The sequence below is a fragment of the Ochotona curzoniae genome, unplaced genomic scaffold, assembly GCF_017591425.1.
Source record: "Ochotona curzoniae isolate NIBS_2020 unplaced genomic scaffold, NIBS_Ocur_1.0 scaffold_3208, whole genome shotgun sequence".
Taxonomy (NCBI): Eukaryota; Metazoa; Chordata; class Mammalia; order Lagomorpha; family Ochotonidae; genus Ochotona; species Ochotona curzoniae.
The window spans coordinates 39717617-39741532 of NW_024467106.1; positions in this window are offsets into that span (position 1 = coordinate 39717617).

Here is a 23916-nt window from a genome sequence, read left to right on the forward strand (position 1 = left end):
TCAAATATTCATTCATTTAGATAATACTCAGGGTTTAACACACTCTATATTCAGCAACTGATTTAGGAATTAAAAAATAATGAAATTCTTTCTTTGTCTTATGGAACACATTATTAGAGGAAAACAGCTATGTGAATAATTCATTGCAATATTGTGAGAAAATTCTTGATGTAAGCCTTCTGTTTTCTCTTTAGTGCTTTCCAAGAATAAAGCACCCAATGTGAGAGTGGTCGAGTGGCTAACAGAAAGGGTGAAAAGATCGAGTATGGGTTCATTTCTAAAGGAGCAAAGTTTCTCAAATTTAATCTTAAATTAGAGAAAGTATAATTTAAAAAGGTAACAAATAGGAAGAAGAATAGTTCATAGTTAATTTTCTAGTTCCTTTTTTTTTTATTTTAGCTGAGTTGATAATAGACATTCCAATTATGTTTCAGCCACATTTTTGGAACCTGATTATTCTAGCAAGTGCTGTCCGACTGTCATATTATTTTAAAGAAAAGCTTATTGCAACTTTAATTAGTCTTTATTTAAGAATATCTGCCCTCTTAAAGGTCTGTGGAGCTTTATAATACCTGCCTGTCATTTTCTATTAAGTTGATTCTACTAAGGTAAAGTCATCATTGAAGGCAGTTCACACTTGTGTTTTGTTATTGGAGAATCTACATGTTCATTTAAAAAGTTGAGTTGGCAATGTGCTGTGTTTCTCAAAACACAGTTGAAAGATCAACCAATCCATTTGTGTATATCTCAAGAGTTTCAAAGGTAAATGAGGTGGGAATTACAGCTCTTCTAGGTAAGTCAACACTTTGAATTTTTGTATGTGGGAAAGCCTTGGATGGATCATGCCAAATCAAATTCACCAAATATAAATATTCAAAATCCAACTCATGACTATTTTTGGCATTATCATGTAGCTAATATTTTAAAAAAATCTTTAGTCATAGCCTTGTAATTTGTCTCAATGGCTCCAAAATTTCCCTTTGTCTCCATCATAAAAAGTTATGCCCAGCCTCCAGTGTTGTATTGCTTATCTGCTGAACTTTGATGATGCATGTGTCCTCAGTCTAAAAGTTATCTGAGGATAAACTCTGTATCTGAAGTGTCTGGGCCAGAGTGTATTACACAGCAGAACAGAACCGTCAGTGGCCATTTATTTAATGGATAGCCACTAAACCAGTGGAAATGCTTTGACATCAAGAGCCTACTCCATTCCCAATGGCCACCATGATCTAGGGCAATGAGTCAGTAGCTAACCAGGGACTGCTGTTCTAAGGCAAGGCTTCTCAGTAGGTTGGTTACTGTGCACTGCAGAATATTTGGCAAAGTCTGGAAACATTTCTGGTCTTCATACCTTAGGGGACAGAATGTTTCTGTCTTATAATGGGTGGGAAGTAAGAATGCTGCTTTTTGACCTAGAGTCTACCTACCGGTCTCCTTCTTTGAATAAGCAAGGTTTTCTACAAAGTACAGACTGTCATATGATTGGGAAATCTTAATCAGATCCTTAGGATTCTTCTTTCACATGCTATTCAATATATGTGACCAGATGACAGAAAAACCAAGAAAAGATTTATGAGTGAAGAGTCTAGGGTCAGAGGTAATTATTTTACTTTTCTTAAACCTTAGAATCATAAGAAATAGGTTCTGAAAATCTCTCAGGTATTTGAAAGTGGTTGTAAAATGGGAAATCCCATCTGACACCTTCTCTAGTTATGTACTGAACTATAGAGACCCTTGTTTTATTTCCAGCCAAGAGGTGCAGAAAGGATGAAAATTCCAAGTGTACGAGTATATGTTCTTCTTCATCGTCTTCTTCTTTATAATTTTTTACTTTTATGATACAATTCCTTAGGCTCAGGGATTCCCCTGTCAAGCCTTCCCATCCCCTCCCACCCTAACTTTTTTTTTTCCTATATTGTAACAATACTTTAGTTCCTCAACAACAGTTACACTTTCAAAGAGATTTAGAGTACTATTCAGTGGCCTAGCACTTGACTCCTGCTGGGAGAATTCAGGAGTTGGAAGTCTTTTGGATTGTTCCGAGACAAAATCCTAGAGGGGAGAATAGTAAGAAGCAGAAGTAACATTGTTTCTTTATTGGAAAGGCAAATATACAGAGAGAAGGGGATACAGATGGAAAGGTCTTCCATTTGCTGGCTCACTATCTAAGAGGCTGCAACTGACAAAGTTGAGCCATCTGAAGCCAGGAGACGAGAGCTTTTTTTGGGTCTCCCACGTGGATGCAGGGTCCAAAGGCTTTGGCTGATCCTCTACTGCTTTCGTAGGCCATAAGCAGGAAACTGGATGGGAGGTGGAGCAGCAGGGATACAAACTGGTAACTATTTGTGATCCTGGCACATGCAAACTGGGGATTTAACCACTTAGGCTATTGTGTGGAGCCCTAAATTTCAACTTTTGACTTGACAGGAATGCATAAATTTCTAATGGGGTATTTCAAAAGGTAACTGGGTTCAAGATATTTTGATGGAACCAAGATTTTTAGGATAGCTTGCCTAGGCTGTGGCTCAATAGCAGTACAAGTTATAGGAATATCTGCTGTTGGAGGGAGATAAATATTGGGGGTTTACAATATAGTTTTGACTTGCTTGAGGAAATTGTGGAATAGGAAGGTCTCCATAATTTATAGAAATACTTCAAGAGCACCCCTCAAGAATCTGGCATTTAGAGACCTGCTGTATTGTGTGGTCACATGCGCAGAATACAGCAGAAATTTATCCTTGTGATCCACATCCATATCTCCTGTAGAATATTAATATAAACAGGCCCAATAGGGTCATGCAGGAACTGAGAGGAAGTGGAAGTATACATAGAGAATGGCGGAAGGCAAAGTAAAAGAACAGGGAGGGGTAGAAAGCCCATCTTTTTGAAGGATTCTGAAATCAACTGAGGCATAAATTGTGGGAATAGAAAGTTTGAAGTAAGCAGGAAATTGGAGTTTTTTAGATTGCATTATATAGCACCTGAAAGTGCCTTTAAAGTAACTTGAAAGCTGAAGAAATCACTTAACATGTCTAGGATACAGTAATAATAATAATGAATAATGATAATAATAATAGTAATAATAACCCTCACTGCATGCCGAAAAGAATTCTCAGAACAAAAAATATTTCTGCATACCTGAGCTCTAAGTATGAGTTTTTTTTTTTTTTTTTTGAGACAATAACAAGGATATAGCTAGATAGCAGTAAGAAGTTCTGGGGTTTTATTGCACAGTATGGTGAAGATAGATAATGTTAATTTATCGTATTTATTTCTGTAATAAACTAGAGGATAGGATTTTTGGATGTTTCTACTAAAAAAATATAAGATTTAAAAAATATATTTATTCAGTAAAGAATATATATATGTATTTTAATGTTTAGAGAGTGTGAATATATGTGTATATATAATATGCATATAATGGCACATCAAATAATATCCAATTAATAGGTGTGCTTTATGTGTCAAACTTTTTAAAGAATTTTTTAAGAAGTTGAAAAGAGTTTTTTTATTTAAAGGCAAAATTATAGAGCAAAATAAAGGGAGATACAAAGAAAACCTGTCATGCACTAATTCACTCCCCAATGGTCATGCTGGTTTACTTCCTGCAATGTGCATTGCAGGGTTGGACCAGGCTGAAGCCAGGAGCCTGGATCTCCATCCGGGTCTCTCACATGACTAGCAGGGCCTCAAGCACTGGGCCGTCTTCAGCTGCTTTTTCAGGGATGTCATCAGGGAGGTGCAGTGAAGTGGAAAGCTTGGGTTTGAATGAGCAGTCCAATGGGATGCTAATGTGCAGGTGGTAGCTTAATCTACCATACTATAATACCATCTGCCAAGCAAGAAATCTTTGAAAAACAAGGATATCATTGTTTATCACTTCTTATTTTCCTGGGAAAATCAGTACCCAAAAAATACATAAACCTTGGCATTTTCTTTTCCCTCTTTATAATTTATTTTAATTGATAAATAAAAGCATGTTGTGTTTTTGTTTGTAACGTTTTGTTTTAATATATATTATATGGTGGAATAAGTAATGTGTATTTGACCCTACACACCATTTCGTGTCTAGCAAGAATAGCTAATATCTACTCTGCTAGAAACTTTCAAATATATAATAAATTATTATTATTTATGGTCTCCATTACATACAGATCTCTTGAGTTTGCTTTGGCTGCCTGACTGAAATCTTATGTTCTGATCAACATTTCCCCAATACTCTAACTCCTAGAGTCTAGCAACCACATTTTAGTAACTTCTGTGATTTGACTTTTGCTTCACTCTCCCTACAAGTGAGATCATGTGACATTTGTGTTTCTGTGGCTAGCTTAATTAATTTAATTCCTCTAGATTAGCCAGGTTTTGAAAATAAAAAAAGACTTCCTTCTGTTTAGGCAAATGGTATTCCCTTGTACACATTATTTATCCAGCATTATTTTGTCAAGCAATAAGTATTTGAATTGATTCCATTTCTTGGCTGTTATGATTATTTCATGAGGGTTAGAGAGCACATATCTCTTTGACATACTGATTTCTATTTGTTTAAATACATCCTATTAATAGGATGTTGGATTACATGGTAGTTCTATTTTTAAAGTTTTCATTATACCTGTACCAATTTACATTCTCGCCAGCTGTGTACAAATGTTCCCTTCTCAGCACATCCTGAAATGCTTTTTTTTTTTTTTGTCATTCAGTAAGAATCATCTTCCCAAGTGGTGTGAGGTGACAGATATTTCATTGTAGTTTTAACTTTATTTCACTAATGAGTAGTGGGGTTTACCTTTTTTTTTCTTATGCATATCCCTGCTAGCTCAATTCTTCTTTTGATAAAGTGTATTCAGGTCCTTTGTCAATTTTTAAATGTGGTTATATGCTTTATTTTTATCATTTTCTCATGTAATTTGTGTTTTAACTCCTTATTTGATTTTGTTTACAAATACATTTTCTCAATTCGTGGGTGGTCGTTGAACTCTTAATTGTTTCCAACTGATGCACAGAAGGTTTTTAACTTGATGGATTCCATTTGCTGCTGTTTTGCTGCCTTTGCTTTTGAGGTCATATCTGAAATGTCATTGCCCAGACCAAATATCATTTGCATCAACAACATTTTAGTTTTCCTTCTCATACTAGCTTTGAGTTTCAATAAACTGCCGCTTCTTAAATCAGGCCATATTAAGTCCTGGAGCTATATTTGTTGTGGATGATATTTTTTCTCCATATGTGGCATCTTCAGTACTAGATTTCCTGAAGCCAGGGGCCTCTACTTTGAGTATATACTTTACCACCTTTACTTAGGAGGAGGAAAACCTATTCATATCTTTATTGCTACTGTCATTCCTTGATTCTTTCTTTTTCATTGACTTATTCATTTAATTGTTTATTATTTGTCTCACATTAATTCTTGGCATCAATATTTTATTCACCAAATCTTTACTGAATTTGTTGAATGAATGTATTTATGAATAGTGAGAAAGTCAGAAGGCTTAGTAGTATGCGTGTCAATCAGCTGCTATGGTTGCTGGGTAAATAGCTAGGTACTAGGTATTGCCCTGATTATACAATCCTAAATACATACCAGATGTGTAAGATCTTTCAACATCTGGTAACAGGTGTGGTTCTGCTTTTTCTTTTAAAAAAGAGAGAAGTGCAAATAGTCATGACTGCCTGTCAGACTGTCAAATACCATTATATAGACAACTCTGCAGTTCCTTCTGAAATTCAGCAGCCTATCCATGTTTAACCATTCCTTTCTAAGTCTTTGCCCAGATGTTCACTGCTCTTCTTTTACTTTATTTTCTCTAGCTCTACCTCTCCTATTACCCCCTTTACCATCCTTTCTTCCTTTTACTCATTGCTTTTATGGGTACTTTTTCTTGTATCTCACTTTTGCCTCTAGGAGTTCTGTCATCCTCTCTGGTATCACTTCTCCTTTTCTCTCATGCTCTTCATTCTGATTGGATTTCCTACCTGATGGCTCTGTGACTTCTCTCTCTGCATTCACATACTCAACTCTCTGTCTTTCCCTGCCCCCTCCTAGAAAACTGTGACTACTGGCCAGATTTTGCACCTGTGTGTGTGTAAAGATGAGTGCTCTGATGGCCACAACAAACCTTGTATCTCTAGTGCTGCCCAGTTTAGATCCGCACTGGTATGACTCACAGACCGGGAAAGTAGTTGAAATTTTCCAGATAAGCAAATAATTCTTGGCAGTTTCTAAATGAAAGCAACTACACTGCCAAAAGCCTTCTGTTTACCACACAAAACAAATGTTGTTACTATTTCAATTCCAAAAAAGCATCTTAAAAGCATCCTTTCACAAGAACATTGTTCCAGTCTTTATGTCTAATTAGATGTAAAGAAAATCTTTTGTTATTTTTGTAACACAATTTAGGCTGGGCTAATAACCAGGGATAAATAATAGTTTACTCCTGCTGAGTTCTGTAGCAACACTCTTCTGAATAAAATAAGTGCACATGTGCAGTGCAGATACTGAAAGGCCTTTCTTCTCGATTCGTATTTCTCTTTCAGCCTCCTCTGATTTCTTTCACCTCAAAAATAATTTTTGTTTTCCTTCTGAAGTCTTGCAGCACAGTTTCCATAAATGTTTTGGGGGAACTAGCTTAGTTTTTTTTTTATATATATCGTGTTTTATATATTTTCAGTTATAATGTACTATGAGTCTGTTGCTTTCCTGTTTGTTATTAACTATTCCATGTAAATGGTATAGAAAGGAGGTGGCTCATAAAGGTAGAAGAATAGAAAGGATGTTGGTTTGTACTTTAGTGCCAAGGTAATCTACACCTGTGCAATTATACTTCCATCTGTATGATCTTCACCATCTCTCTGATCAGGTAAAAATCCCCTGTTGATATTACTTCAGTGAGCTATTTGTTCTCTTTACTTATAGTGTTGACACAAATAGTGCATCTATCAGCTTGAGCACAGGTAATCTCTTTGGTTTTTTACCTACTTTTGTTTGCCACTGCCTAGCATTCCTGTATGAATAGGTTGGTTAATGCTGACAGCTCCCAGAACTCTGGAGCAGATACTACCTGGAACTAAGGCAAAGTGTACATTTTAGCACACACAGATCAGGAGACATGGGCTTTGTTCTGGCTTCCCCACATATTTCCATTTGACCCTAACTATATAACATGATTGCTCTTTGTTGGGCCTCATCCAGTTTGTAGAGTTGATATTCTTGATATGGAGTCAAATGCAATGCCATATCTGTCGTAACTTGAAAATACTTTTGTGTACTCTTATAACTTGTGTGATTCTTTGAGTGCAAAACTATTTGTATTATTTGTTCCTCTGTCAATCGCAAAATAAATTGGTTTCCACTGGACAAATAATTAATTGCATGTTATGCATGATGCTAGATCATTACTGTTGCTGTGTTTTTCTATCAGTCTTGAAATCTGTGCTTTAGGCTTGTTTCACTGGAAACTTAATCCTTTTTATTATGCTAGTACTTAGTCAATCTGTATTTGTCCATTTTGTGCTGCTAAATTATGACATGTCATAGAGTAGTTAATTCTCCAAGGTTTAGAAGTGAAGCAGCCCACAAAAAAGGAACCTGTGAGTTTGGTGATCATAACAGACTTTTCACTGCTTAAAAGATGGAACCCAGAGTACTTCCTGCCCTGGAGAGGAGAATCATTTTTGTCAAGAAGAATGGGAGAGTGAACCTATTCCTACAAACCCATTTCCTAGCCACATTAGTCCATTCATGAGGCAGTGCTCTGATAACTTAAACAGTTTCCATTAGCTCTAGCTATCAACATTGTGGCCTTAGGAGTTGCTTGCAATACATGGGTTTGGAGGAGACAAAAAAATTATACCATACCATCAACTAGGCTTTATATCTTATTCACCTCTAGACTCTATTTTCCTACTAATTTACTTCTAGTCCTAATAAATAAGATCAATCTGTCAAAATAATTTTATTCATCCATAGAGCCATGCCTTGTGCTTCTAGTATCTTTATAAAGTTGATATATATATTTGCCTTGGCACCTGAGAAAGCTGACTCTCAAATGAAGAAAGTTGTAAGGATAATACTATATCATTCTTATTCCTACTGCTTATTGCTCATGTGTGCTATTTAGGTTTTTGAGTCTGAATATGTTTGGAAACATATAGCGAACAAAGTACAATAGCCAAGGCAAGTTATTTGTTAAAGAAATTAATCGGTTTGGATTACTTAAATCTATTTAATTGAACCTTATTTTATAAACGTGTACTTGGCAATCCTGTGCCAACTATGGCAGAAATAATGTAAAAAAAATTAATTCTGTTTAGAGAATTTTATGTAAACTAAGAAATAATATGCCATTTAGAGGGCATAAGAAAATCTCTGAAACTTGTTTATTGTTATATATTTTCAGTTTGGTGAGGAATTCCTCAAAGTTGCCATCACTTTGTCCATAAATAGGGTTATGTCTTCTTTAAATTGGTGACATTCCTCTAAATAAATGTATTTTCATGTGACTTTTTTCCTAATCTATCAAAAAGGGCAAACTCTGTTTCTCTGCCATGCTCACTCTGCCTTCTCATCAACTCTAGATGTAGAGTAAGAGCAGCTTACTGACGTTACAAAGGAGGTCTAAGAGTTCTTCAGCACTTGTAGCAGTGGAGGCCACTAGAGCAGTAGTAGCTACTGTGTACTACCACTGGTGATCAAATAGAGCACCAGGAAGAATTACTGCTCAACAGCATCTTTCATTTTTGACAGATGAGATAATATGTGATTATCATTGCTAACATGATGTGTTGAGATGTTCATGCATTATGAAATGACTAAAGCTATCTAGACTTCTAATGGGGATATCTGTGATTTTCTGTTATTGGTTCATGAAAACAATATTAAATATTTTAAATCAGGGTGCAGTATGTAAAGTATTGTCTCCCAGGTATTTCAAATTTGCCATGGAAAGACTGAGCACATTCGGGTTTGTTGTCATTAATACAAATAGAACTGAATCCATGTAGCTGTAGCACGTGATAACCGTTCATTATCATGTATTTATAATAGTGATTCTTTCACCAAGTAACGTTCAAATTGTCCCATCCTGCTTCTTGTCTTATCATTTCATTTAGCCGCAAACAAGCAAGAACATTAAAACTACAATAAGGTTGCAACACTATCTATGAAGTACTTAGCATAAGCATGGATTGGTTTACCACATATTATGTATCATAAGATCTTAAGAACTTTATGGAGTGGATATTATTATTATTACTTTTATTTATCACACTTAAAACAGAAGCTGACAGAGGTTAAATAATTTAATTAAGATCATATTTGCAATAATGGTTTTACTGAACCAAGCTATCCAAGCTTAATATTTGTGATCTTAGCAAATATGGTATGCTCATGAATGACAAAAATTGGCATTAGAAATAGAGGGGCAAATGTAAAAGCCTTGTGTTTTTGTTGAAGAATGGGCTAGAATGAAGATGGAACAGATTTATTGTCTTTTAGAATGCTATGAAATAGAATGAGAATTTAATATTGGCTGTTGGGTAGAATTTCTTGACTATAAGGTTTATAAGCAAGGGAATAAGTTACTGAGGGGGTAGTAAAATTAACAGCTATAATAAAATATTAACTATTCATATGGAGCATTTTATATAGACTTTAATGTGAGGACAGAGAATTGGAATTGAATTCAGCCTTGAAAAACCTTGTGGACCCTTACAAGTATAAAAAATTTAGTAGCTAATAAAATAATTTTCTTACTTCTATGAAGATGCACAGTATTACTACAAGTACAAAAATTATTTGTTTTACTGTAAGCATCAGTGTTCTTAACCTGTAATATAGATTAGGGACCCTATGAAAATTGAAGAGCCTTTGAAAACATGAATTTATATGGAATCATTCTCATTGTTACTATTTGAGATATTAGGAAAAACTCTTCAAAAATAAGGCTGCATACATTATTTTAGCCATATATATATATACACACACATTCTTAATACACTGGATAGGAAACCTAGTTTGAGTTTTCTCAATATTCTAGATTATATTGAGATAATCTAGAAAACATAATAGTAATTCACAGAGTAAGCACAAATTTGCTAAGAAATGAAAGTTGCTTCTTATTTTCTGTAGGGAGATTGAGTTTGAGTATATGGTCTATGACAGACAACATAATGATTGGAGCGATGATATGATTATGAACTGCTGTTTGGTTTGGAGGGAATTTTTAATGGATTTCCACATAATGTCACATTGTTATCTGCCGCTCAAAAATGATATCAATTGCCATGAAGGAATTTGAAATACTAACTTTTTATATTTTATGTTAATATTTTGTATAAAACATAAAATATTTGCATGAGGTTTTTTGACTCAACTTATCTTAAAATAGACTTTTCAAACTGAAATATAATATTCACATTCATATGAAAGCCCCAATTATAAATTAATATTTCAGTGGTCTCCATTAAGTGAACTACACTCAAACCTTTATCTGGATCAAAAATAGAACATAGCCATGGCATGGCACCTGATTGTCTCTGGTCGCGTGAATTCTCTGAGTCTTCCAAGAAACATTTGTCTTGTGACACTTCAGAAGCATTTTATCCAACTTTATATTAATGAAGTCATAGGATGTGCGTTCTTTTTCAAATTGTTTATTTTTCAAGCATTATGCTTGTTAGAATTATCCATTTTGTGCATGTAGCAATAGATTATCCTTGGTGTTTTATATAATTTATGGCCATAACATTTTTAATCCATTCTACTATCCATCTACTGATGGATATTACAGTTTTACTTGTGTATCTTTATGAGTAACACTTCTATAAAATTGTTGTTACTTACATAAGCATATATGAATATTTCTGTAGTGCTAATATCAAATAAAGAATTGTAGGATTGTGGGATTTCCATGTTAACACTTTTAGTAAAAATAGTGAAGAATTTAGAAGAGGTCCTGTTGAGCTACAATTTGAGCAGAATTTGGTAGTTTAAAAATTTCAGAATTCTGACAGGTATGTACTGGCAATGATTGTGATACCTTGTTATATTTTTAAACATTGAAATATACGAATATATTGAAATACCTTAGAACCATTCTTTAAAAAGAATAATTCATTCTTTTTTAGGATACTAACATTGTCAATATTGTGATCTAATTGCAGAATGTTTTAATCACTCACACACTACCAATTACTCCCTAGTATACTCTATCCTTGGTGTTTATGAATGAGTTATATACGCTCTGTATTTGTTGATTCTCCACCTCTTTACATCTGAGATATTTACAATGTTTTTATTCTGGCTTCTCTCAGCACAATATTTTCCAGGTTCTTCCATGTTATAGCATGAATCAATATTTGATTACATTCTATGGATGATTAATATTTTACTTTGATTGTAATTTTATTTAACCATCTTATTTAACTATTCATTGTTGGAGTTCTTTGTTTACACATTTAGGTATTATGAGTAATACTACTATTGATATTTCTTGTGAAAATTTGTATGTGGACAGTTCTTTTCAATCATTTTTGGTACATATCAATGGTATTGCTGGATATAAGTAAACTTTATGTTTAATTTTTTCAAACTGACTTCAGTATTGTACATTTTCCTCAATCAATGTAGGAAGCTACTGATTCCTTAAATTTTCATTGACATTCTTTTGTTTTCCTTTATTTAACCAATGCTGGAATGGAATCTCATGTTGGTTTTGGTTCATATTTTTCATACTAACTAATGATATTGAGAATGTTATCATGATCCTATTTCCTTTTTGTGTTTGGTATTTAGGGAAGTATCCATTCAAATCTTTTATATATGTATTTATTTTAAATATTTATAATTAATCATCTTTCATCATATTAAACGGAGAAAGAAAGAGACCTGCCATCTACTGGTTCATTGTCTCAAAGTCCTGTCGCATCCAGCTCCCTGCTTGTGGCCAGGGAAAGCAGTAGAGGGTGGCCCAAACTCTTGAGACCAAGTGGGAGACCCATCAGCATCTCCTGGCCCCTCGCTTAGCATAGGCACAGATCCATCTGTTGCAGCCACTTGGGGAGTGAGCCAGTGGATGCAGAATCTTTCTCTCTTTCATCGGTAACACAAGGATTTATTTAGTTACTAGGTTACTGCACAGGGCCCTGGTTATCAATCTTGAACTTGACATCTCATCTCCTCTGGGGATATGGAAGCAAGGGATAGACAAGAAGCCAGGAGCATTTGCCTTAGCAACCATTTTCACAGCGAAGCATTAAAAAAGGTGGGAATAGAAGTTACTTCTCAAAATTAGCCAAACATCTGACTAGTAACTTCAAACATTCACTTTATTAAAAACTTATTTTTAGAAACCAGATGAATATATTATAAAATAATTATTATAGTTCATAATCATACAAGTATTGTTCATATTTCCTAAGAGTAAACATTCTTCTTTAGATCCCCAAAATTTTGGGGAAATACTAAGAACTGAGCAAGAGAAAAAGAAAGTAACATTTCTTTTTTTTTTTAAGTATGGAGAATAGCAGATAGAAAACAGTGTATCTTAATGACTTGAAAACTCTAAAAGCAATTATATGAAAGAGGCACAACATTTATTTATGTAACAGGAAAAGGCAGAATTGGGGCAATAAAATAGAAGCTTCTTCAAGTAAGTATACCTTTATTTCCTGAAGATTTTTGGTTTTTAACATTAGAAGTAATAAAAATAATAATGGCAGAGTCACAAAATGCTTGTTCTGTGTCAGTGTTGATGGGCAAAGACAGAGTCAAGCAGCAAAACTAGAGCAGATAAGCTGAGAATCCCCTGCCTTCTGACCAGGTTAGGAGGTTGGCATGGTAACTTGGGCAGTGTATGCATGCTACTCATAAGAAACCATCACAACGTGACTTCTTTGTTTTCCGTAGTCTCTTCGCATTTGCTCTTTGCTGGTAGTTTTGTTTCTGAATCTGACTGACTATTTGGGCAGGCAGCTAGGCTTCTTTGTTCATTTTTAGAGATTATAATGATGCAAAATAAACTGAATAGCAAAGTGCTAAATCCTTAGTTGAAATGTCACCTTCAATGTTACAATGTGTACTTAAAATGTGATAGATTGAGGCTTTCTCATTTTTTCCCCCTAAAATTGGCCTATTACACAGAGAAGTCTGTGTTGGGAAAACATGCCAAGCCAATTTCCTGTAGCACAATATTGACACTTTAATTGTCCACCTTATGAATCAAGATTTATGGCTTTTTGGGGTAAAATCTGGGAAGGTGATGAGCTAAAAAGGCTGCAACACTGACATGTGACAAGGGGAGGTGTGACCATTTAGTTGCTGACTGTGATCTAGGCTTATCCTACACGTGTATTTATCTTCTGAAAATCTTTACTTACATTAGTACTTCTGTAAGAATTACAAAATCGTCTGCAGCGTCTCACTCTCTCCTACCTCGGGTGGTGGGAATCTGGAGGTGACTTTTACTCTTTTTTTTCTTTCCCACAACTGCTTTTATCGGTTAGCTCTCAGCTGGATAGGATAGGACAAGCCCACCACCTACTTCCTCTCTGTTACATATAAACTACATTTGGCCCAAAGGAAACATTTATGGATTCTCTGATTGAAAAAAGCATGACAATATGACTACTTAAAAGCCACATACCTTTAGCCCATTACCACAAACACATTTGACTGACTTCCTACTGAGGTCTAAGCTATAGGGCACAGATATTAAACTTTCTACTTTCTTTTTTTTTTTTTTTTAAAGATTTATTTTTATTATTTTGTTATTGGAAAGGCGGATATACAGAGAGGAGAGACAGAGAGAAAGATCTTCCATCCGATGATTCACTCCCCAAGTGAGCGCAACGGCTCGATACTACGCCGATCCGAAGCCAGGAGCCTCTTCCGGGTCTCCCACGCGGGTGCAGGTTCCCAAAGCCTTGGGCCGTCCTCGACTGCTTTCCCAGGCCACAAGCAGGGAGCTGGAAGGGAAGCGGGGCTGCCGGGATTAGAACCGGCGCCCATATGGGATCCCGGGCGTGCAAGGCGAGGACCTTTAACCACTTGCGCCACCGCGCCGGGCCCTAAACTTTCTACTTTCATTGAAAGGTCATGCTTTCCTCTCTTTTGGGGGTTAGTACAGACTGTAATTTCTTGCTCTCATAAAGAGACTATCATGCAAGGGTCTGTCATGAAAGCATAGTGGCCAAGTCCTTGCCTTGCATGCACTGAGATCCCATATGGGCGCTGGTTCATATCCCAGCTGGTCCACTTCCCTTCCAGCTCCCGGCTTGTAGCTTGAGAAAGCAGTAGAGGATGACCCAAAGCCTTGATACAAAATGGCTGAGCTCCAGCTGTTGCAGCCACCTGGGAAGTGAACCAGCAGACAGAGGATCTTTTTCTCTGAATCTCCTTTTCTTTGTATGTCTGCCTTTCCAATAAAAATAAATAAATCTTTTTAAAATAAAGAACATCATGCAAGACTCTTTTTCAGTTTCTGTTCATGGCCTTTTTATGCTGCAATGTGGGTCAAAGATCTCACATCAATTACTTCAGACCTATTTTCCTAAAACCTATTGTTGAAGAGATTTACAAAGTAACAGGGTGGTACAAATCCTGTTTTAGTTAGTACTAACTGACAAGGGTCACAACAAAGCTTGGATATTTTTATGTAAATCTGACTGGGAAAATGTACCTTGTGTTGATTAAATCAAATTAATCCAAAATTGTGTTGAGTTGAGACAGTATCTGCCAGCAAATGAAATAATATATTACCGGACATTACAGAAGTGATTTTAAATGGAAAGGAGCAATGTAGACAATTAATAATCCTTCCTTTCCCAGAACATCAAATTTCTCCAATGCCTCAATACATTGTTGTTAACTCAAAAAGTCTCTCAAACTCAATTTGTTAAAAAAAAAACATCGTATTATTCAATCTATCTTTCCCTGAAGGTATCTATTCCTTCCCCGATAATCTTTGTATTGCTTAATAGCATCACCAACAAGTCTTATTGCTAAGTAAGAACATTTTGCAATAGCTTTAAATTCTTAAAACAGAAATGGGAGAACATGTTAGAAAACTCCTAATTGTCCAGGATGTAGCCCTGAGGATGCACTGGTGACCTTGTACAACGTTGCCACACTGTCTACTTTCTAGTTGCCAGGTAACCAGTTGTTGCAGGATAATCAGCATTTTTTTTCAATACAGACCTAAGTCACCGACCAGTAGGGGGCAAAATGATCTCTTTGGATATGTTATTGATAAATATATTTTTTTAATCTCAACATTACTTCTAAAGGTGTGACTTGAAAATATATGTATATATAATGTGCTGGAGCAAATGACATAAGATAGTCTAGCCAGCGACATGTGCCTTTTCTCCTCTATGGAGGAGGAAGCAGGAGAATAACATTATTTTCATTTTTATGAAGTTGTGTGTAGGGTCAGTGGAGTAAAAAATGAAATCTGAATTATTCATCAGTCTGTATGTCATTCAGATCTTTACCATCAATGCTGAAAAAGTAGGAGGAATGCTTCAACTCTTAGCAAACCAATGTAATTTTCCTCGTCCTCTCTGTCCTTTTTAACATTTTGTTTTCATTTGAGAATTTAGAATCTGGGAAGATTTACGTACATTGCCCCTAATAATCATAGCTCAGATTAATAATTTATGGTGCGGGGGAGTGGAAGGCATTTGTAAAGTAGCATTTTATACAGAATATAATTCCATAGAAGTAACCTCAAATCTCCTATTCAGTTAACTGAGAATTTCCTAAATACCTATACATTCTTGAGATCTGTCAAGAAGGTCTGAATTAAACTGTGTCCATATGTACTTTTAGCAAACTGATGTATTTACTTCCTGTTGTTTCTTATTTTTAATACAAACCTACACGGAAAAATGGAATACACTCTGAAGTGTAATTTATTGATTTAATTTTTCCATTAGGTATGATTTATACTTCTGCCTTCATACAAATATTTCTCTGTTTTTCTTTGTACTTCAAATTTAAAAAGTCTGTAACAAATGCTCAGTATTTGCAAAGTGGTTTTCTCTTTTAATGTTGCATTACAAAATGCCAAATTAAAAAGTATAGATTTGTAGCATTGGAAAGATTTATTCCTGGGAAAGTGAAACATTATTTTTCCTGTTAATTAAAAAAAAAAAAAAACTCTTCCTTGCTGGGAAAGCAGAAGAAAGGCTTTTGATTTAATGAAATATTGAAAAACTAGAGAAAGGAGATAGTCCGTACTACTTGAGGCCTCACGCATTCGCTATGCATCGTGGACCTAGCGTGTCTTAATAATAACTAGTATTAATGAAGAAAACCAGCACTTGTTGGGTGTATGTATATATGAGATGCTGGGTTATTTTTCAAGAATTTTATACCTGTTACACCTAAATTTCAAAGCTAACATGTTAAAACTGCATTGCACAACTTATTAGAAACCCTCTCTTGCATATGAGGAATCTGGGACACAGAGAGGTTAAGCAGTTTCCTCAGTTCCGAGAGCTGCACAGGGCAAGCAGTGAGGTTGCCAAGGGTGCACCCAGCTGCAGAGCCTCCCCTAAATGCTACTGTTTGTTCATGCCTGGCCTGGCGGCGTCTTGTCATTCATACACTTTTATACAGAATATAATTATATACAGAATATAATCAAGCCTTTCCAGTTAGTTGACGGTGATGTGTGTTTTGAGTCTTCTTCAGCACCGAAAGTGGAATTCTTTCCATCCTGCTGCTTTCTTTGTATCCGAGGATGAATAATATCCATATGAATGGCATTTTTGTGTAATTTTCAAAATCCCAAGGTGTGTAGTTGTTTAGAGTATGACCCAGGAATTTATGTTTTTGAAAATTCCCCAGGAGACGTGGACACACTTACTTTTCAGACAAGTGTCAGGAAATAAGGACTTATGACTGAATCTACAAACAAAAACTTACTAATTCTACACAAGAATGCAGAACATCTTGGCATGGAACCAAATGACACAGATGAGTGTGGGTGGTAATTAATTCAACTACCTATAAAATGTTTCATCACACTGTTGGTTTCAAACCAGGGTGTCTTGTCCCTGGAGGATAGAAGTACCTTACTGCCAATTTTCTAGAAGTGAAACCAAGTCACTAGGATATTGCTCTGTTCATAGTGGGCATCGGAAGATAATGTGGAAAGAACAGTAAACATGAAGTTAGCTCTCACACTGGCATTCTGGTGACAGTCTAATAGTTTAGGTTTTAACTTCCTCATTTCCTCACCCATACTGTAATTGAGTTTAATTTTCACATGCATTTATTTTTTCTTCTCATTAAGATACCAAAAGCAAGGTCCTTCATGGTAGCCTAGTGGCTATAGCCTTGCCTTACATACAACAGGATCCCATATGGGTGCCGGTTTGAATCCCAGCTGCTCCACTTCCCATCCAGCTCCCTGCTTGTGGCCTGGGAAAGCAGTGGAGGATGGCCCAAAGCCTTGGGACCCTGCACCCGTGTGGGAGATCTGAAAGAGAATCATTGCAACTCCACTTTTCAGCTCTCTGTTGATGCACCTCGGAGAGTGGTGCAGGTTGGCATGAGTGTTTTGGCCATGCATTCATGTGGGAGACCCAAAAGAAGTTACTGATTCTGGGCTTCAGCCTGGTCCAACCTCAGCCCTAGTCATTATATACTTTTAGCAATGAACCAGTGGATGGGAGATGCTCCCCAGTCCTGTGTCATCACTTTCTGTAACTCTGCCTTTCAGATAAATAAAATAAACATTTAACAAGATAATAGTTTCCAAAATAAAAGCATGTTTTTTTCTGTTTTGCATACTTTTTTTTTTCTCAAATTCAGGGTGTCAAAATAGACTTAATATTAAAAATGATTCATCACATTTTGTAGTTTTCCAGTTTTTCATTTTGACTCTGAACATAGTAAGCCATTTTAATACAATCTCCATCATCATGATATATTAATAATACTTTAACCACTATAGAGTTATTCTGATGAATCCTTATTTTGCTGATGTATCACACAATTTATTACTATCCAAATGTTAACAAGAAAATTTTTTATGATGTATTTACTGATAACTTTCTAATTTTTATATATTTTGATAGGAATCAAACATTTGATGCTATAATATTATTTTTATTTTTTTTTAGTTCACAATAATTCACAATATTATATACACTCTGGTAATCTAATTTTATCTGTAATTATTCTCATTTGAACAATTGGAAATTCTTTATATTCACACTAGTTATAAATAGTGTGACATAAACGAATCAGAGATTAATCCTTCTTTTATTTGTCCTCAACAATTAAACCAATACAGATCCCTTCTTTCTATGTTGGCATTCTCATATCAACTTTAGGTATTATTTTATGAAATAATCTAAATAGCTAAAGCCGTGCTTTATTAAAAATGTTTTTTCAATTGCAAATTGTAATAAGATATATTTCTTATTATTTGATAAAAAAAGATCAATTATTGTCATTTTGACATTAGAAATACAGATTCAATAGTAGGGTGCCAAAGACAAAATTTGGTCAGAAGATTATCCTTCATTTTCTCAAAAAAACAAAACAAAACAACAACAATAAAAAACTAAACTAAGTAATATAAGCTGGTTTGCAAGGTATTAGATCTCTCAAACATCTAAGAATTTACACATTTTAGACGTGCTGTCTGATTTGGGAAACATTGTCCACTTGCTTTCTTGGTTACATTTTTAATTACTTTAAATCTGCGTGTATATTAAAGTACTGCATGTATTATTAAGGTACACTTTTTTGCCTATCCTATTGAAGATCCTTCAGTAGCTCTATCTTGCCTAAAATCTCATTTCTACCCTCTTTGTACAGCTTACAAGAATATGATTGGCTCCATCGAGCGTTTAAATTCCATGCCCATTCATTCCCGCTGGAGGACCTTCATGTCAAGCACTTTCAATGCCTCCCGCCTTTTCTTACTTTGGTTGTTTGAACCTGCTGTTCCATCCACTTTATACTTCCTTTCATTTCTCAAACTTCCACCTCCTGTTCTGCATACCTGGAAATGTTTTCTTTTCAATCCTTTTCTGTATTGACTGTCTGAAGAAAATCTTTCCTTACCCCAGCAGACACATGGGCCATCCTTCTGCTCTTACAGTAATCTCAACTCACCACCCTCATCAAGTGCATCAGACTCTCCCGCATTTTCATTTGTTTTTACTGAATAAGGATGATTTTTTTTTGGGGGGGGGAGGACAATGACTTGTATCCACAGTTAATGAAGATTTAATAAGCCTATGTGTTTACCAAAGAATTATATTAACAGATAGCTTCTTCTATAAGAAAGCAATCAATAAATGGTATTTGATTATTTGACTCTTACATTCATTAATTTTACACCTTTTATGATGTAGTATTTCACTTTTCCACAATGCACAAAAAATACAGAGTATTCAAATGCAATTAGACTCAAATTCGAGTTCTTTTGGAGTATTCCATGAAAATCAAGAATTATTTACTTACACTCATTTGCTGCATGAGACTATTAAATGAAATGACATAGCAGTGCATAGTGACTATCCAATTACTGTTAGCTACAATTGATTATAAAATGTGGATATAGAAAAAAATGTTTAGTAGCAAATTGTGACTTGAAACAGAAAGTAAGTCTTCTGTCAAATGCTGCTGAAATTTCTTGTTATTTCTCTGGCATTTTGATAGTGCCCTTACAGATAGGAAATCAGGCCCCAGGTTTATTTTTGTGTGAGGAAGTTCAAGTTTTCTCTCTTCTCGGCCTCCCATCCCTTAATCTGAGTTACCATCATTCTTGATTTACCATGTAAACTCCTTCTTATTAAAATTTGTAAGTATTCGACACAAATTCTTCTAGCCCTCTGCCTTTTCAATGGATTTAATGGATTTCTAGTGGTTGGTGCTGCAAGTAAGTTTATGACTTTTCTAAAGCACATGTATAATACATTCTGTTTCTTTTTTCTTTTTTTTGTGATTTTTTTTCATCCCTACCCCATCCCCCTTTATATCAAGAAAGTGTCATTTGGAATGTTGGATGAGTCATCTGTCATACTTGCATGGCAAGATAATGGTTTTATGTTAGTAAAGAGAGAGACATAAGTGATGTGTTGCACAGTAATAACAGAAAATTGCTTAACGGGTATGTGACAATGGCACTAATGCCTACAGATACAAATGCAATGTGACAGCAATCTGTTACAGCTTGGAGCTACTTGTGGAAGGTCACATGCTCATGCAATAGATCAGTTTAAAATTTCTGGGTTTTATATGGCTATGCATTTGTGTCGGGTTGATATAGACATGATATGATTGCTATAGGTTCTCAGTGTTCTAGTAGAAGGTTTACATGAGTAGAATATGCATGATGCCATTCATTCCACATTTAAAATCTGTGTTCTAGATATCGCTGGATAGGGGACGAAAACTTACAGACCAAGAAACATTGTAATCATGCAAATGAATTAAAATGGGAGGATTCCCAACATATTTTAATACATGAAAATCACGTTATTTATTTATTTATTTATTTACCGTGCAACGGTCTGCTCTTCATCAAACACACTTAGAATACATGTACTTGTGAAGGCACTATGTCACTTTTCTTTTGAATATCAGTATAAGGAGGACCTTCTTTTTTGTCCTTAAACATTTGTGATTTGGCTTTTCCTGGTGACCAGGTTGCTTTGTTCTTCTGCAAGGATGTTACTGTAATGGAGGACACAGTAGTTTTCTCTGCTGTCATTAGATTTATAACACAATGCTGAGATAAACCTTAATGCTCTAAATGAATGCTTTTGGGTGATGGACAGAAATGAATCCTGTGCATGGCTATAGTAAGACACAACAGTGGTTTTATATTTGTCAGGAAGAAACCCACACATCAATTTTCTTTTTGTTTTCAAGATATTCATTTTATGTTTTAATTTTTTACTTTTATGTTGTAATTTGGCAAACATCTATTTGTGCTTGCCATATACAAGAATTTGGGCTAGTTTTTGGGGATTTTATCAGAGTCCCAAGATCAAGAAGCTTTTCTTCTGGTTGGAGATGCCGAGCATTATGTATTTCTAAGCCATTTGCAGTATGGTTACTTATTTTGCTTAATGCCATTGCAAAAGAAATCCTGAAATAAGTTCATCATAATTTATGGAGCCTTATACTGTAGTTAGTCATTTTTTCATAAATGAAATTTTAATAGTATACCATGTATGGTTATGCTAAGGCAACGCAAGTGCAGGATTAGTGTAAAAAGGGAAGTTTGGCTGTAGTTGAAGCCATGCCCAGTATGACATTTCTATTGTTTCTCTATTCACAATATTTTTTTTAAAATTGGTAGTTCATTGGGTGTGCTAATATTCTTTTTATGTACTAAGTCTATCCAACTCTCTATCAGTCTATTATCTGCAAACCATTTTGAACATTAAAAAATATAATTATGTTTTCATAGTAATTTTTTATTTTGATGGTAAGACCAACATAAAAATGAATCAACATTAGCTTGAATTTTACCTTGCAAAATTATATGATAGCCAGAAAAGTAAAATTTGACGATTATGGATGGGCTTAATTTTATACATATTCTTAGATCTAAAGAATTCAAAGAATAATATCAGTGGAAAAGATTGTTTTAGCTTCAGAAAATAAGCACACATAATGACATGATTATTGCATGATGGTAGAAAAACGAACAGTTCCATTGGCTCAACTTTCTCCATATTTCATATAGAAAAAAAATGTATTCCAGTTGATAGAACAACTTTCTGTGCTTTTCTCTGGAAATTTTCAAGAACATGGTCCATGCATAAACATCATTAAATAGGATTTCTTCTTTATCCTTAGTTCCCAGATCATTTTATTATAAGTGGGAATAGGTGAGTAGTGAAAAAAAAAAAGCCACTTATTCCTTGTAACAAAAACCTCTTAAATAATGAATCGGTTCTAAATCATTTTCATCTCTTGATGGTCCACTTTTTGTTTTAATTTATGTATTAATCAATGCTAAGAAATATTCTTCATCAAACAGATGTGTCTAAAAACAATGTTTTAATCACAGAAGGCAGAACAAGATGGTAGCTAAGATATTCTAGCAATTGCCTGCAAAGAACCAATGTGGATAGCTATTCACATTGCAAACCATTCTCAACACATGAAGCCTGCAATTCTTAGCTGTAGTCTAATACTAAGACAAGATGCACAGAGGACAGTACAGCAGAAAAAGGTGCTACCAACCTGAAGCAGTACAATGTGCAGAGAGTACTGGAGGGCAGGAAGATGACTGAGTTCACATCTTAGACTTGAGTCAAGTACCAGGTTCACAAGGGTGATACTCGGTGTTGGACATGGCTTCATGGTGCCTGTCCCAAAGCCAATGTTCACAGACAACATCTGTACCCTCCTTTGCCAGGAGGCCAAGGTGCTGTCTTCATAACTCCTTCCCGGATTTTGGTTAGCCAGAGAATGACACTCTAGTGTTGGAGATTGTGGCAGAAAAGTGGGCATAGTGGCTCAGTGCCAGGTCTGTTGTATTGCAACTCAGCACTGGAGAAAATCCAATTAACCTTTACCTAGGCCAGTGCTCACAGATGGAATTTCTTTCACCTTTCTGGCATCAGGTGAAAACCTGCCCCCTGGTGGGATGGAGTCGTATTGCAGCCTATGTCTCTGTTGGCTGCATGCAGATCTAGTGTGGACCCTTGAGACTGTGCAGAGCCCTGTGGCTGGCAAGCCACGTGCCACCCAGGTTGGTAACAGCTTGAGCGGTTAATGAGCTACTTAAACCACATCCAAGCAACAAAGAGTAACACTCCAAATGCTTGGAAATAGGGCAGGAAGCTAAGAACAGGACTGTGTCTTGGAACTCTGTGTCTGGTTGGTAAAACTTCACACTGGGCAAATTCTAACTGTCCCTGTTCCCGCGCCAGCATCTTTTATAGACTTTCTAAATCCTCCAGTGCCAGGTGGGAACTCTCTGGCCCAACTGAATCAGCTTCCATCCTGGGCTGCATTACCTGTTTCTGATTGCAATGATTTTCATCGGTGAGTATACCTTAGCAGCAGCCAGGTCCAGAGTGGAAGCCTTGTCCCCGTTATTGTTCATAAGTGATGCAAGTGGAGTGAGCTGTGGGCATAATCTGATGCTGTAATGTTGATTACTGTTGGGCCAATGAAGACATTTCTTCCCTAGGAAGAACAACTGAGAGCAGCGCACGCGTGCGCGTGCGCACACATGCATACACACACACACACACACACACACACACACACACAGGAGAGATTGTACTTGATTTCTTAGGAGAAGAAAAGGATGTAGTACTGTTGACTATGGATGAGAAGCTTGGAGGCACTCTGGCCCTTGCTAAAGGCTTGAGGGGACAGGCTATCTTATTCATGTATTTCCTATTCATTCTGAGTAGTCAACTGTATTTGGAACAAAACTTGAGCTTGAAGTGGCCTCTAGTGTTTGAAATGACAACACGGTCACAGCAAATCTGTGGTAGACCTGGACTTCTACTGCCATCTAGTGCTGGTGGGGGGAAATTGCCTTTGAACCAGACAGACTAGTTGGAATGTTTGGGAGGACTGACACAAACCCAGATTATTATTAGATGCTTAATCCTTCAATATACAGACGGTATCCCGTGGGAACAGGCATTAGACACTCTCAAGAAGGACAGGCACTTGCACAGTGCTTACGGTGCTGCGTGGGACATGTATTGGCATGCATAATAGGAAGTGCTCGCTCCACTTCTCATCCCAACGCCATCCTAATATGCACCCTGGAAGCTAACAGGTTGTGGCTCAAGCACGCAGGTGCGTGCCACCTATGTCGGAAACCTGTATAGGGATCTGGCTTCCGGTTTCAGCCTGGTGCAGCCTCACTGTTGTCAGTACTTAGGAGTGGACCGTGGTTGAAAGATTCTCGCTCT